Source organism: Camelus ferus, chromosome 5 (assembly GCF_009834535.1).
Source record: "Camelus ferus isolate YT-003-E chromosome 5, BCGSAC_Cfer_1.0, whole genome shotgun sequence".
Lineage (NCBI taxonomy): Eukaryota > Metazoa > Chordata > Mammalia > Artiodactyla > Camelidae > Camelus > Camelus ferus.
The window spans coordinates 16,777,937-16,790,852 of NC_045700.1; the positions used below are offsets into that span (position 1 = coordinate 16,777,937).

Genomic DNA, 12,916 nt, shown 5'->3' on the forward strand with positions numbered 1-12,916 from the left:
GAGTCCAACATCTCCCCCCATTGCCAGCATTCCGATTAAAAAAAAAAAACAAAAAAAAAACTTCCCTTTCCATCAACAGTGCCACTCTCGAGTGTTGATTTTCGAGCAGTGAGTAGTCGGACCACGTTCGATATCAATACTACCACCTTGTGTCTGGGTGACAAGGGCGTGTACGCAGTGCTCAGTGGGGGGCCCTTTCAGCCATCGGTTCCAGGAACCCCGAGCCTCCCCCATCCTCCCATCACACCCCAGATATGCCTTTGCTAATTTTCTTTACTGAAGGAGCAGCAGTTCCTCTTGCTTGATCCTCTTCTCTTCACTCATCAGTTTAGGTACCACTTGAGGTATTTCAGAGGGACAGAACCTTCCAAACAAGAAGTCAAGACCATCACACTGAGTTTTATTATACTTAGAGGGGCCAGACCAAACACTCAACACAACAGGAGTCCTGGGAAATCTCACGTGGCAGAGGGGATACAAAGATGAATGAATCACTCTGGTCTTATCAGCATGCCATTAACATCTTTAGCAGGGGACATGGGATAAGGAAAAAAACAATAATTTTACGTAGAAAGAGATAAATGTGGAAACCCAGAAACCAAACAGGCTCAGAGCTTCAGAGAGCAGAATGTGATAACCCACAGTCCAGAGTGACAGGGAGGACGATCTCAGCCCACCTTGAAGGGCTGGCAGGGTCTGCAAGGGCAGAGATTAAGGACAGAGTGTTCCAGGTGGAAAAGAGGGCCTGGGTACTTGCTCAGGTCAGCAAGCAGAAGTCACAGAAAGCGCATCTGGGGTTGACATTCAGAGGGGAGAGGGCAGAACAGCTGCACTGGTGGTTCGTCTCCCAGACCTCCGCATCAGAAGGTATACGGCTGCTACCCCGGCCCTCCCTCTGCTACGTTATGCAGCTCTGCCCCCATCACCCCCGCCACCCGGCCACCTGGCCACCCTCCATCCCCACCCCTACCCCCGTGGGACTTCCCACATGTCTCTGCCATCCAGTAACTAAAGGGAGAACACGGTGCAGCAGGGTCCAGGGTCCAGTGTCCAGTGCCCATTCTGTTGAGGCCATGCCCACACCACACCACACCACACCCGTGGTGAGAGGTCTGTGCCTTTCTTCAGTGGGCTCAGGCTGGCTAACAAAGACCACGCAAAGGAAAGGAATATAAATGAGGCTGGAAACACCTACCCAGCCACATCTAAAGGCGTTTTAATAGAAAGCTGGTTCAGAAATTCAGACTTGCTTCTACAGTCCATAAGGAGTACCTGTAAGATTTTGTTTATTTATTAATTCCGTTTTCTTTAGGGAAAATGTAATACATACACATGGTTAAAAAAGTAAGACTATAGAAAACTGTGTTAGGTAACCTTCCACAAACATTATATGAATATTCAAAAGTGTGTATTAACTCATCCTGCTTTAATACAAGGAGAAATATATTAATATATACACTATCATGTTCCTTCCCCTTTTTTTCTCAATTGACCAATGTACCTTGGAGTTTGTTCCGTATCAGCAAATATGTACATACCTCATTATTATTAAATACCAGAGGGCATTCTATTCACTATAGAGCTCTACATTTATTTATCTAAGCAGTGCTCTGCTGATGGACAGAGAGGTCGTTAACCCACTTTTGCTGTTACAAACAACATGACAGCAAACACCACTCAGTGTTGGTCTTTGCATGCACTTGTCTACGTAAATTTGCAAGTTAAATCCTAGTAGAAGTAGAAATTCTGGGTCAAAGAATATGCACTGTTGAAGGTTCCTGAGTGAAGGGGAGAGACAAGAAAACCAAGGGGGACAGGATTAGAGACATTTGTGTGTCAAGGTGGGCAAACTAGATGGAGGCGTATAAATGATTCAAAGAAGGGAGATGATGGAGAAAAGCCACGTAGGAGGCTGTAGCCATGCACAGGGGAGAGGACCTGACTGAGGCCGAGGATAGAGGGAAAGGAGGGATGTAATGTACAACATGGTACATGTAACTAACACTGCTGCATATTATATAGGACAGCTGTTAAGAGAGTAAATCCTAAAAATTCTCATCCTAGAAAAAAAATTTTTTTCTGTTTCTTTAATTTTGAGATAATAGATGTTCACTCAACTTACTGTGATAACCACTTCATGATGTGTGTAAATGAAATCCTATGCTGTACACCTTAAATCTATACAGTGCTGTATGTCAACTATATCTCAATAAAACTGGAAGAACAAAAGAAGATGTATCCAAAAATTGTAAAGAAAAAAAGTATTCCAGGCCATTAACAAAGATTTTATTTTTGGATTTTGTGACGTTTGTGGTCTTGTCAACTTCTAAAAATTTGTAATTCATTGTGATTTCTTTTCTCATTCTAAATAAATATTCACATATGTATCTTAAGAAAAAATTTTTTCATAATATAAATGAAGTTATTTACAAAACAGAAAGAGACTCACAGACATAGGAAGCAAACTTACGGTTACCAAAGAGGAAGGGAGGGAGGAATAAATTAGGAGTCTGGGTTTAGCAGATACAAACTACTGTATATAAAACAGATAAACAACAAGGTCCTACTGTATATACAGGGAACTATATTCAATATCTTATAATAACTCATAATGAAAAAAATATGGAAAAGAACATATACATATATGTATAGCTAAATAACTATGCTTCATGCCAGAAATTAACAGAACATTGTAAATCAACTAAACTTCAATTTAAAAAAAATGTTTTTTAAAGAAGAAGAGCAGGAAAAGGATTTCAGGACCAGTGCAGGAGGGCCTGGAAAGCAAACAAAACCCTCAGCATAAGGAGCATTGTCCTAAATGGAGGAGAGCTCCATGCTGTCTGTGGTGATGGCGAGAGTCTATGGCCCACCTGGATGTACTTAATGAACTGTGGCTGGGATCAGACAGGACCACCCACAGAGAGAAGGGCAGGGAATGGTAAGCCACTCCTTTTGGATCACCAACATCTGCAGACAGAGAGGGCAGAGGCAAAAAGCACAATGGTGTGTCGTGAATGCCAACAGAGGGCTGAGTCAAGTAGAAAGTAGCCTGGGGGGGAGAGAGAAGCCCACAGCAGAGGAGCAAAGGGACCATGTGGCAGCCTGGCCCCATCTTTCAACACAAGTGAAAAAGACACCAAAGGAACCCAAGAAAGCAAGGCTGAAGCTGCATTCAATCAAGCTGGCACTGAGCAGAATGGACACAGGGTTGAAGAGGAACAGGAAAATGAGATTTTTCTTAGGAAAATAGGAAGACAGGTCAAAGTTCACAAGCCGAAGATAAGTCTTAACTGAAGAGTAGAGAACTGAAGAAAGATAGAGGAGAAAATTGTCATGGCAAAATCTCAGGACCCCCATACCTCATTATGACTGGTACGAGAGTCTGATCATCTGAAAATCAGCCCACTGTCTCACTGCTTACACACTGCCACATTTTCTTATATTTGTGATTTCTGGTTCCAACTCCAATTTCCCATTTTCAGGTAGCCTTTTGCTTCCACTGGAGATGCTATGAGCTACTAATCCCCCAGTGGTGTTTCTGCAACAAGACAAGTTTCTAAGAAGCTCCCAGCAAAATGTCACTCACACTAGCTGCCATGTAAATGTGCTGTATTTGTGTATAATCTTGTCTCTTTTGCCCGGTTATAGCAAACTGTCTGCTAAATCAGAAATAAAGATCTAGAAAATGCCACAAAAACAAGCAGCAATGCAAAAGATGGCATATAACTCTTCCCAAGACTTTGGGTATTGCATACTGTCCAAATTACTGTTGGAATGAAATGAAAATTATTTTTTTCTGAATATGCTCCATGTCTCCTAGGAAAGGAAAACATTAATGTCTCTTTGGCTTATTCCTTTACTATCAAGTCAGTAACATCAGTAAATTCAGCAAATTACTTCTTTTGGATATTAAATCATCTTCTTACTTCTCTCTCAAATGCAAACAGTGCCTACAATTCAAATTTCATTAAAAGAACCAGTTTTCCCAGGTTGTAGGTTACCCAAGAATTTGGTTCCCTTTACTGCTGCTTCTGTTTACCAGTAATGTAGCTCCAATTTTTACCAATTCTGCAACCAGTACTCAGGCAAAGGTTAAAACTCAAGCCAATAAAATGGGACATGAAATGCAAAATCAAAAGGTAAAATTATAAATAGTCCCAAAGATAGAAAAAGGAAGAAGAATTCTTACAGACAACTGGGTAAAGATGGCAGAGCCTAAGGACGAGCATTCCTTCCCTTCAATAATACTTAACAAAATGATGAAAAATAGGAGCCTGAAAAAGCAATAAAAAAGAAGGCGGCAGGGAGGAGAAAAGAAAAAGGAAATGGTAAATTTACAAAAAAGAAAATGCTTTCTTTTCAGTACGGCAACATATTGAAATTCTTACCAACACCCATCAATTCAGAGAAGCAAAATGAGGAAATGGGTAATAGCCTAGAAATGTCAAGCAAAACGGCATTGGCAGGGACGGTCTTAACCATCACTGCAGTGTCTCTAGATCTTACTGGAGGTCAGGAAAACTGCCAGAGCTTTTTATTTGGGAAGCTCCATGTGAACCAGGGAAATGTTTCCAACCCTGAGTGTAGCCCCCACCTCATGGGAACAAAATCCTTCTGAAGAATAAATCTCCAGGCCCAGATAATTTAACTAGCAAATTCTACCAAAATTGGGAGAAATCACTCCAATTCCACGCAAAGACTTCTAGAAAATAGAAGAGGGAAAACTCCCCAACTTATTTCATATTACCCTGATACCAACCAAAGAATGTATAAAAGAGAAAACTACAGATCAATACCTTCATGAACACAGATGCAAAAATTCTCAACAAAATACTAGTGGGGAAAAAAAAAAATCCAGTTACACACACACACACACACACAAAAAAAAAAAAAAAAAACCACCACCACCACCAAAAACCCCAAAAAACATCATGGACAAGTGAGGTTCATCCCAGGAATGCCAGACTGGTTCAATATTCAAAAATCAGATCAGAGTAATCTAACATATTGACTATAAAAAAAAAGAAAAAAATCATGACCACATTAATTGACAATTGTGAAAATTCAATATCCGTTCATGTCAAAAAAAAAAAAACTCTCAGCAAACTACAAATGGAAGGGAATGTTTACTCTCAACACTCCTATTCTATATTGTACTAGAAGTCTCAGCCAGTGTAATCAGGCAAGAAAAAAAAATAATGGCAAATAGACTGGAAAGAAAGAAAGAAAACTGTCTATTTGCAGATGACATTCATTGTCCACAGAGAAAATCTCAAAGAATCTACAAAACAGAAAAAAAAAAAAAACTCAAGTAAGAGGTAAAGTTAGCAAGGATATAGGATACAAGACCAATACACAAAAATGAACCATTTTTTGTGCACTGACAATGTATAACTGGAAATCATTTTTTTAATACTTATAATAGCTCCAAAAAATTTAATACAGGTAAAGTTAATAAAACATGTATAGTAACAGAATATTAAAAAGTACAAAATACTAATGAAAGAAGCCAAAGAAGAACTAAATAAATGGAGAGACATTCTGTATCCATGAATTGAAAGAGTAAACATAGTAAAGATGCAAACTAATCTGTAGATTTAACACAATTCCAGTCAAATCTCAGCAGGACTTTTTTCTAGATGTAGACAGATCCTAAAATTCACTTAGAAAGGCAAAGGAACTAGCTAAAACAATTTTGAAAGAAAAATACAATGTTAAAGGAATTGCACTACTCTATTTGTAAACTTGCTATAGAGCTATAGTAACTAAGACAGTATGGCATTAGCAAATGGATAGACAAGTAGGCCAAATGGAACAGAACAGAGTCCAGAAACAGACCTACACAAATACGGCCATCTGATCTTGTACAAAGGTATAAAAGCAATTCAATAAAGAAAAGATGGTCTTTTCAACAAATGATGTTGGAATAATTGCTCATTCATATGCCAAAAAAAAAAAAAAAACACCCCACAACCTACACCTCACACATTATACAAAAACTTAATTCAAAATGGATCCTAGCTCTAAATGTAAAACATAAAACTATCAAAATTTTAGCGGAAAACATAGGAGAAATCTTTGCAGACTTGGGTTAGCCAAGGAGTTCTTAGATATGCCACCAAAAGCATGATTCATAAAAGAAAAAATTGATAAACTATCTTTATTAAAAGCATTTTTCTGCAAAGATACTATAAAGACAATGAAAAAAAAGCTACAGACTGAGAGCATATTTTCAAATTATGTATCAAACAAGACTTCTATCCAGAATATATTTAAAAAAAAAAACTCTCTGAATTCAACTGTAATAAAAAAAAATCTATTTTTTAAAATGAGTTAAATACTTCAAAAGACACTTCAATAAAGAGGATATAGAGACAGGAAATAATCATTACATATTAGGAAAATGAAAATTAGAACCTTGATAAGATATCACTTCATACCTCTCAGAACGGCATAAATAAATGCTGCTTATACCAAGTGCTTCCAAGGATATGGAACAACTGAAACTCTTGAAAATGTAGGGCTACAAAATGATACAACCACTCTGGAAAACAGGTTGACAGATTCTTAGAAAGTTAAACATGAACTTGCCATATGGCCCAACAAGCCTGTCCGTAAGCATTTACCCTCAGGCCAAACCCAGCAGTGGTCCAAATTCAACCAGACTCCTGTGTTTTTGTATTGGTCGTGGCTGCTTTCTGCAACAACAGCAGAGTTGAATACTTGCAACAGAAACCGCACAGCCTACAATTCCAAAAATATTCACTATCTGGTCCTTAACAGAAAAAGTCTGCCAGCATCTGCCCAGAGAAAAGAAAACTTTGACTGACCAAAAAACCTGTATACAGATGTTCACAGCCACTTTAGTCGTAATTGTCAACAACTGGAACCAGCCCAAATATCTGTCCTTCAACAGGTTCATGGAAAAATAAACTGTTAACATCCAAATAATGGTATACTAATCAATAACACATAGGAAGAAACTGTTTATACACACAACATTTGGATGAATCTAAAAGGTATTAAGTTGAATGAAAGAAACCAGGTCTCAAAAAGCTACACACTGTACAATTCGATTGTATGACATCCTCAAAAAGACAAAGCTATAGTGACAAAGAACAGACTGGTGGTTGCCAGCGTTTAGGTGTGAGAAGTAAGTACAGAGGGAGTTTTTTGGGGAGTAATAAAACTGTTTCTGTATCCTGATTATGGTGGTGGCTACAGAAATCTATACATGTGTTAAAAGTCATAGTACTATATACACCAAAAGCAATGTCAGTTTTACTCTATGTTAATTTAGAAAGTAAATTTTAAAAAGATAAGTTGGCCTCTAATATTATGAGTCTCCTGTAGGTTTATTCATTTCTAGGATGTGAAGATTAATATACATAACATAGCCTCGATGTGCAATCATGTAGAACAGCTTTTTTGGTGTTCATTTGTTTGTTTTCAGCTTCAATCCCTACTCTGCTTCTTTCAATTAAATGAAAACCCTGGGCCAATAGAAGGAGTCTGGGCACTTGAACACATTGTGTTTGGATTCATGAAGCCACACCAGAAACTGTTCCAGGAGACCCCATGATAACTCATACTTAGAAACAATTCATCCTCACAAATTTGCATCCTCCTGGAGTTGTGTAATTGCTAGAGGCAAATCAGCTACATTTTATTCCCAATTTAGGTCCTTATCTGCGATTTCTTAGAAAGTTCTGTCAACCCTGACAAAAAAGCACAGTGTAAATTTCCAGCTTGAGAAAGAAAAGGAAGACGTTGGACTTGTCTCAGAAAAGCAGACCTGACTACAATCAGTTGTGTGTTCTTGGCCAAATCATTCAACCTCTCCGGGCCTCAACTTCCTCATTCACAAAAGACCCCCAATCTCCTTTACATTCTTTTGCAACTCCAATTGAGTTTGTTATTATTATCCATTAACTCTTTAATCAGAATGCCTAGGAAGCACATTTATTCAGCACTGAAAAGAAAACTGATGAAGAGGAAGCAATTTATGCACAAAACAAAATCATAAAAGAAACATTCTCAGTCTTCTTATGAAATTTAAACAAGAAAACTTTTGATTTCCCCTCAGCATCCCTCATCTCTCAAACAGAGCTAGAATCTTAGTTTCTGAATGTCCTACCAACCTCTAAAATCACCTGTGGAGGAATCTCTTCAATGACCCCTGAGCACTCAGGACAGTGGGAATTACACATAGACTCTCATTCTATCTGGATGGTACATTAGGCAGCCAAGTTCAATGTAAACTATGGAAGTTAGAGACAAGGTCTTCCTGACACCACTGATTGAAGATTTACGTTCTCTATACCCAAGAGACATTAAGAAAATAGCCAACACATCAAACACACATTGCCTACCACCACTTTTGAGTATTTGGAAAATCTACTGATGAGTAAAGAAGACATAGATTAATGCTCTGAAGAAGAACCACCGTCCAGCTGACAACAACTATTACTGTATTTACATTTCTATTTGAATTGTACACTCAAAGACGTAAAAGGAAAAGACGACAATCTCACAGAAACATAACTAGTCAATCTGTGTAAACGTTGCTGCTTCTAATTATAACAGGTTTTCTGACATGGGTAGCATGATTCACGGTGCTAAGAACCTGCTTCCTGCCAACAGTATTAAATTATGATATATCTTATATCCACTTGGCCCTTGCTAATTCTCTTCAATCGGAAGTAAACACTTCCTCAGGGTATTACTACAGTTGATGGCTGATGATTAAAAACATCTATGGTGCTGTGGAATCATTTCAACCACTAAGGGACTGTTACAGATACATTTACTTGTAGTGGGAAAAATGAAGAAGAAAAATAGAACTGAATGTCAGAACTCTGCAGACATAATTCTCTAACTGATGACATATCAAAGAAAACTCTACATATTTGAGTCTATCAAAGTAAAAAAGTTGGTGCAACAAAATAAGAGGCAAAAAGGTTGATGAAAAGATTTACATGAAATATAAAAAAGTATGATATCTATAATACATAAAATTCTCAAACTTGTTTAAAAAAAAAACACCAAAGCTTTAAGAAACAAATGAACAAAATGCATGCGCACAATTCACAGAGAAGGAAATAAACACTTGCAAAGTTCAGTCTCAACTAATACTCAAAACCTGAGGGATTCTCATGCTTAGTAGGGCACAAACACTCACCCTCTCTCTACCTTCCTCGTGCCCCAGGTCTCAGGACAAATACCAGTGACCAATACACCTTCAAAGTGCTAGCGACATGGGAAATGTTTATAATCCCTTCTGCAAACAACAGTGCAATGTAACCCATGGAAGCATTCTCTATCATCGTGGAAAGGTGGAATTTAAAAGCATTACAACTGGGTAATGTTTAGGTACTGTATTGGCTGGAAGATGCCAATCTTAAACAGAAATGTGGATAAATGTGTATGATGATTAAAAACCTGCAAGTACACCAGAATTACATTAAATTACAGGCACATATTTTAATAACTGAAAATTTGAAATCACTTAAACGTCAACCAATATTAGAATGGGTAAAATACCATAAGATATGACCATAGAACACTATGCAGCCATGATCAAGAACACAGTAGGTCTGCATGTTGGTAGCAGGCAAAGATGTCCAACGAATATTATCAAGAGAAATAAAAGGAAGGTGTAGGGCAATATGCACAGTCTGATCATATTTTTGTGTAGAAAAAGCTCTGTATATCATTTATTTTGTATAAGTATATGCATTAAAAACCTGGAATTATTTATTTGAAACATTAACACTTAAAAATGCGCTTGGAAACTTTAACTTTTAACTTAACTCCCTTCTCCATCATATGTATTTTTAACAACCTAAATTACTTTCAAATATTAAAAAAATTGATTGTATATTCAAAATCAAACTACAATAAGTGAAAAATTAATACAATGTTGAAGCAATGAAATTATAGGTGAGCCTATAACTGAAGAGTGAAAGGATTATGTCTAAATAAAAGCTTATTTAGCTGTGAGAATTAAATATTTCATTGTTACTTCTGCTCACTGGCAGGCTGTCAGCCATCCACATGCAGATTCCTGCAGATTTCAGGAAGCTTCTGTGCTATGCAGGTGAAAGGCTGTGTGTGGACACAAAGCAACACCCCCAAAACATCAGCAGAACCTGCAGAAAGAAAACCACTAAGAACAAATTCAGCCATTTTTACTGTTCCAACTGAACAGCTCAGAGGTCAGAAAAACCTAGTTTTCAAGTCAGCATTCTGTTTGCATCAGAAGACAAAAGCAATATGAAAGGTCTTTGTGTTTAGTTTTGTTTAAATGGTAAGTTCTCCTCCAAGCATGATACAGAAAGGCAGTCAATGGATTAATCTGAAAAACTATATATTTGTACTGTTTCCAGAACAAATGTCCCAGCCTTGACCTGAGTACTGACATGAGCAAAATAACTGTCATGGTAATGGAGGAAAAGCAGAATGCGCATTCCAAAGCAGGAGAGAACATAAAAATCACTTGCGTTCTTACGAAGCTCTGTTTCACAAAGAAGTTTCAAATATTTCAAAAAGAATAAGGACAACAGCCTTTAAAGTCTGAGAGTGGAGAAGACAATGGAGGCCCCCCTCCTCCCTGCCATACTGAGTAGACCCTGTAACAAACCCCTCAGGACCTGGCACGAGGACTGATGCAGCTCCGGGTGTGCCCCCTCCCCGCCACGCCAGGAACAGCAGGGATGGGCAGGGAACCTGCACCCTGGCGGGGCGCACCACCCACTGCGGGCATGTGAGCTAATTCATTCCACGAACATTTGCCAAGTGCCTTCTACTTGTTCTAAGCTTTGAGGATGCCCTGGTGGAAGAGAAAGACAAGTCCCCGCCACTGAGCTCACATTCAAGCAAGGGAAACAAACAGTTAAAAAGTCAACAAAGACAGGAAAAAATTTTGACATGACATCTAACTTAAGAAGAAAATCGGTGATTTGATCAAGTAATATAGGCCAGAGGGTGCTACCTGAGATGGGGATTAGGGAAAGCCTCTCTGCAGGTGGGACATTAGAGGCGAGACCTGAGTGAGGCATCTGGGTGTGTTGAAGGACCAAGGGAGTCAGCTGTAGTCAGAAGGGAATGAGTCATAGGAAGGGTTCAATCGAGGTCCAGAGGGTAGGCAGGGTCAGACCACTCTAGACCTGGGGGCCATGGGGAAAAGTTTAGATTTCCATTTAAGAGCAACGGCAGATTTTAAAGAGAGTGTGAGGATTTAGTTTATAATTCAAAGAAAATGATCTATCTGCTATGGAAGGGGAGAGGTAAGCCAGCTTGGAGGTGACTGGAAATAGAGCTTCTAGGAGGCCACTGGAATGGTCCCTGCAAGGGATGACGGTGACCCAAAGCAGCAGAGATGGCGAGGACTGGGCAGACAGGAGGCACACTTTGAATCACTGCTAATGGAATTCACAGAGGAACTGGTACAGGGATAACAAAAAAGAGTAAATCAAGAATGTCACAGGTGGTATCTAAAACGTTACTTTGAAAGGAATTGTTCTCGTTTAAAACAATTTGTTTTGCTCAGACCAAAACAGTTCCTTTCCCGGTCGCAAAATCAGAAGCACATCCTTAAAGACATCTCTCTGGGGTGGTACAGATTTGCCTGATCTTCCAAACATGTTCACCTGGTAACCCACGGCCAGGGTTTAGGGGCCAGCGCATGGCAGAGAGAAGCAAGAGAAACCCGGTCGTGAAATAAATCCGTGTCAGACCCTCACGAGCTCTGCACTGTATTATTATTTTTTTAATCTTTTTTTAAATCAATTTTTAAACTTATTTTTATTTATTTTGGAGTTTTGTTTTGTTTTGAGGGAGGAGGTAATTAGGTTTATTTCTTTCTTTCTAGAGGAGGTACTGGGGATTGAACCCAGGACCTTGTGCATGGTAGGCATGCTCTCTACCACTTGAGCTATATCCTCCCCCACCCAGCTCCACACTTGAAACAGCTGAGTCAGGTGGGCCCGTGCACGCGGGTGGCACAGCTGAAGACCTCCAAAACAATGCCCGGTGCCTTACTGTGTGTGTGACAGAGAGAGAGAAGTAGTATTTTCCTGACAGTTCAGAAACGAAAGGAGACCCTGGGGAAAAGTACTTTCACGTAGCAAGGCATCATTTTCACCATGTATTTATTCACAGGAGAACTTATTTCATTTAACTAGCAAGTGAAATCTGCAGCCACCTTCACGTTTCAGAACAATGGCTTCCCAAGGCAGCAGAGCATCATTCCTAAGTGTTCCTTTACAGCAGGTCTATGTGGCGCTCAGGCAAGCAGATCTGAAGGCTTAACTTTATGGCTCCTTAATTTTTCAGGTGGGGAACGGCAACATTTGTTAAGTCTCAGGAGTCTTAATGATGACTTCCAGGAGCCACTCACAATACAAAACCCATTTAGAGGCTCATTCTCTAGAATAAAGACCAATATAATTTTTTTTTTCATTCAGCCATTAAGTGAATGTATGCACAGCTCACAAACTTCCACAGTCTTGGAAAAACATTTTGCCAATCCAAGATTAGGAGCCTGAAGGCTCTGCATATTTCCTGGAGAATTTATGTGGTTTTTAAAAGAGTGCTTCCCGCCCCTCCCCAGTGGAATCAGAATTGGAAATGAGTAATAAAATTTTTCACAGTCTTCCACGGAAGTATTCACGGATTTACTACTTTTTATTCATTCACTTTCTACCCTGGGAACCAACTGTGCAAACATAGTATACAGTTTCTCCTTCTTTAAGATGGATATTTGAACTGGCTGGTGTGTGATCTCTTTGCATATAAAGATGTAAGGAAAGGTATAATAAAAGGACTAAAAAGATACATGCCAAACTCATAAAAGTGGGTATCTTCAGATACACTGGAGGCCAGGCCAGAAAGGGGATATTGATCAAAAATT

General features: G+C 39.0%; 1 protein-coding gene across 2 annotated transcripts in view; it reads right to left on the reverse strand.

Moving 5' to 3' along the window:
* The window catches only part of TMEM163 (transmembrane protein 163), a 207,530-nt gene that overhangs the window by 141,023 nt on the left and 53,591 nt on the right, over nt 1–12,916 (reverse strand). The window lies entirely within an intron of this gene.